The sequence below is a fragment of the Solanum stenotomum genome, chromosome 5, assembly GCF_019186545.1.
Source record: "Solanum stenotomum isolate F172 chromosome 5, ASM1918654v1, whole genome shotgun sequence".
Lineage (NCBI taxonomy): Eukaryota > Viridiplantae > Streptophyta > Magnoliopsida > Solanales > Solanaceae > Solanum > Solanum stenotomum.
Genome location: NC_064286.1, coordinates 30,327,831 through 30,332,883, shown reverse-complemented (window position 1 = coordinate 30,332,883; position 5,053 = coordinate 30,327,831).

The window sequence follows — 5,053 nt, the reverse complement described above, 5'->3', positions numbered from 1 at the left end:
AAAAAGATGAGTTGAAAATATAAAACTAAAATAATTTAATGAATTTCTAGATACAAATATAAAGTTTTAAAAAAATCTATAAAATTCGGGAAAACAACAATGGTTCTAGGTCAACATTTATCCAACCATACTTAAAACTTAAAAGCTACTTGGTTTGAGATTGATTTGATTAAAATTGGCTATTTAATGGATCATCAACCAATCTGCTGAATTTTTGAAAGTTTTTTTTTTAATATTTAATAATTTATTCAATTACCAAATAAAATTAATATTTTTTTATTATTAATAATATTATAACTACATTTAACACATCAAACAAAATAAAAAATCATTCATTTTGTAATATTTTGACAAAAATTAATTCGAACTACGTATCATAAATTAGCTTCACCCACATAAATACAGGCTCATATTGATTGGGAAACATATAACACGGGTTCTTACTTCTCATGGGTCGTTTGATAGCTAGTGTGAAGATGAGTTATATTGGTATTAGACTCTGGATAAGTAATACTTGTTTGATAGATGGTAAAGAGTTATGTTATTCATGTATAAAATCAATATATATTTTTTAATTTGCAATTTAGAAAACCACATTCCAAATATATGTACATGTTCTGAGCGAATTTATGCATTATTTTATGCGTATAGAAGGTGAAATAAGTAATATATGAATAACTAAACTCTACTCCATACATAAAATAATGCATAATTTTTTCATAATAAATATACATGTATTGCTAATATATGTACTGCCTTTTAGCTTTCCGAGGATCTTACTAATCCTACCCAGACAGAACTAACATGCTCAAATGTGTGTCAATTAACACACTATCACAAAATACATTCGGTAGAAAAGTATAAAAAAATTTAAATTTATGTACACTATTATCGTGTAAATATTTTTAAATTATCTTTCACGTCTCTTAATAAAAAATCTTGACTCAACTACCGTCTCTCTTTACTTGTTCAAAATACATCTTTGACTTCTCCTTCTATGCAAACACTATAAAGTAGAGATATCACTGTGTAAGGACCCGCAATATCTAAGCAAAAATTTGAACCATCTTTCGTATGTGCATAGTTGTCACGACCTGAGCCTACACCCTGGATGTGACCGACACTCGAGAATCATTGCTGGCCCCCAAGCGAACCCTCATCATGGCTGACTACAAGCAGAAGACTAACTGAAGCATACATAAGCATCAATTTGAAAGAAACATTTGGAAACAGTTTAGTGAATTTCAAAACTTCGTTGAATATACTGAGTATGAAAAATAAGTTTTAAATAAATATCTAAAACTGAAAGGCTCTCCAAAAATGTCTATCTATGAAGCTTCTACTGTATAAAGATGAGTGTTGGGAAAAGACTCACGACTCCTAAAAACAATTATTTATAACTCACAAAACGGGAGTCCTCCAGAAGCAAGGAGGTTTACTCAAAAGCTGTCGAGTGGATGAAGTGGTCTCAACGGACTCTTGTTGAGGATCCTAAGAACCTGTATCTGCATCATTAAAAGATGCAGGCCGAATAACATTAGTACATTGAATGTACGAGTATGCAATATTGCTGAATAACAAATAACTAAATGAAAGGACTGCACTAGATATAAATATATACTCAACTAGATGTAAAGAATTAAAGAAGTTAAATCATTAAAATATTACAAAATACTTACTCATCTCTGAACTCAATATATTAAGTGATATACAAAAAATACACTTTTGACTCTATTTGGGAGATTCTCTAACTGACAACCATCACTTTGAGCTACGTGATGATACAACATCTTGCCCACACTTCAAGAACTATCTTATCCCTTTCCGAGGTATAGAACACCTCAAATAAGTGGATCCACTAAGCTATGCTTAAAAATAATAAGCAATCATCTTAAAAGTATGACCCTTTACCCATGTTGACATATATGATTTATGAGGACTTTGAGTTTTCTGAACTCGTCCCCATATCGTTTCTCAATACTACCCCTAATATATACACATGCTCATATGTTTAGAAACATAACTCTTCCTCTGGTTTGAGATAACTGCTCAAATGACCCTCTTAAAAGAGGTAATTGTTCATGAAATATCTTTTGAACTCATAACTCATTTAAATCTCACTTTCTCTTTTATCAATGTAAAAATTGATACCTCTGGGAATAGATAGTCCCCTTATACTCTTACTCTATTCATACTTGAAAACTTTTTCTCAAAAAACATATCAAAACCATATTTTAATATGATTATTGATGATTCGGGAAGTCATACTGGATAAACATTGATGGTATATCTCGATACCATACTTCTCATACATTGATGACATACTTGATTGTCATACTTATCATGTTTTAGAAACTCTTTTCTCAAAACTCATCTTACTTTCTCAAAACCTAGTTTAAGAACTCAAGTGTTGACTTTAAAAACCTTTTTAAAATTTATAACTCAAATCATAGGGTTCATGTGGAATTATGGTCATTAATAACTCAACTCAATGATCTTACTAGCAATACAGAAACTCAGGCTCAAGAACTCGAAACTCATAACTCAATGATATTTCTTCTCTAAAACATACTCAATTCATAGGGTCCATGATGAAATATAGACCTGAACAAACCAACTCAAGAATTTTAATGCTTAACATATAGCAATTTATTAATAAGGACTAGAATTTCAAAAAGAAATATGAACTTAAGAACCCAAATCAACTTATCTCGAAAATACTAAAATCTAGGGATAGAATCCTAGATTACTCTTATACTTATTTGAAAGTAGATGTAGAGAATGAAGATGAACTATTCCAACACTATGATAGCCTTACATACATGAAAAAACAAGGTTCTTGATGAATCTTGAAAAAGAACTTGGTTAGAAACGTTTAAACCCTAGCTTGAAAGTGAACAATCAAAAAAACCTTTCTTGAAATCTCTATGGCGAAGAATTATGACTTTCATTACTAATTCATAATTATATGGAGGAATTTTAGTTGGAAAGAATGAAATTGTTGGAGAAGGACTTACCTTGAAGAAGAATCTTGAAAAAGATTGAAAGAATCTTGAATGGAGTCTTCTACTTTGATATTTCCTTAGGGTTTTGCCTTAGGGTTTGAGAGAGAAAAGAATGATGGATTTAGAGATGAAATTCTGATTTTTTTTGGGTCTTTAATTAGTCATGAAATTCGTTTAGGGATTTTTAGAGGTGAAAAGACAAAACGACCCTTTCTAATATTTTCCCATCGGCTTATTCGTCACTGCATTTTATCAGGTTACTAAAATGGTCATAACTTTTTACTCAAAACTTGTATTGTTGTGATATTGGTGGCGGTGGAAAGAAGATTAGAATACCTTTAATTTGATGTGTTAAGGTTCACGTAACCCTTTATATTCTAGGAGATATGTTCATTTGAAGTTAACCCAAAGAGAATCTTATATCAAAATTTAATCGGTAAGGAAACTTTCAACTTAACTTTGTGCTAGGAGTTTCTAGTGACCTTTATTGATACAAAAATTATTCCCCCATTAAATAATTTACCTATACATATATGGTAATTTTAAGAATCACCCCATACGACCTAACATGTAAATGAAGAATAGTTTGGTTCTTAACTTAGATTTTGTTTTTGGGTGTTACAATAGCTCCCCCTTTGGATCATTCGTCCTCGAATGACTGTTAAATTGAGGATGGAAGGGAAACGGGTTACTCTTACTATCTTCAAGTCTAACTCAAAATCACAAATTACTTAACATAAGGTGATTATTCTAATTCAAATCACAAGAGTCAGGTTCTATACCTCGATAAGAAGTCTCATCCAAAGAAAACTTCTCCCTATAACTACATTCAACCAACCTTGACTCTTATTCAAGAACCACTTAATGCATCATGGATTAATCCATATGCTACCAACACGAAGGAGTCGTCTAAAAAGTAAGATGCTTATGAGGAATGTGAGTTGTCTGAACTCATCCTCATATCGGTGCTCGATACTACTTCCCATAATATAAAATCATGTTCAAATGTATAAAACATAAATCTTTCTCAATTTGAGGTTATTACTCAAAAGATCCTTTCAAAAGAGGTAGTACTCTGAACTCATAACTCATTTAGAAATCGATGTTTCTTTCATTAAAATGCAAAAGTGTTACACTTGAGAATACTTAGTTTCCTCATAAACATTTGAAACATGAAATACAACTCTTCTCATTATCATATTGTTTTACTCAAGATTTAGTCGAAAATCATAGGTCATTGCAAAAGAGTTCTCAAAATTTGACTCAAAAGGACCTCTTGAACTTTTCTCTTTGCTTTACTTTAATTTGAAATGTAAATTCAGAGACGTGATTAGAATATGTAGGATCTCTCAAGGATTAATTAAGAATTTAAGAGTTAATATCAAGAAAAGACCGAATACACGATTTGAAAGAACACATACGGGATGAAGAACAGAAAATAAAAAGGACTGATGACCCTGGCGCAGGGCGCCAGGCCTCAAATTACTGAGGACTTTTGGGCGCACTGCAAGTGCAGAGCTCCAGCCTTAAACCTTCAGCGCCAAGGTCATGGCGCTTTAAGGGCACGCTACCCCACCCCAAAACCAAGATTTTTGATGAATTTTCTTGCTCAATTTTGGTTCCTAACTCATCTAGAATCGGTTGGTTTTTTCCAAACTCTATATGATTCACAAACCCAACATGAATTCATTGAAATTACACCCAAATTCTATCAAGAAACACCACTTATTTGCAAGACCCTTACCTCAAGAACTCAAAACTTCAATTGTTAAAGAATGAAGCTAAAACTCAAGAACTACTCAAGAATCTCACTGTAAATGATTTAATGGACGAATTTATGGATTAAATTACATATATGGAGTGAGGAAGAAAAAGCCCATCACTATGCAAAACCTAACATACCTGGAAAGAACGATTGTTATTGGCGAAATTCCTCAACCCTTGAATGAACGCTTGAAACCCCTCTTTTCTTCTTCTTGAAACTTCTCCATAAAATTCTAAGTGTTAAGGATTGGGAAAAATAACTTAGCATCTGATTAGGCCGCTAA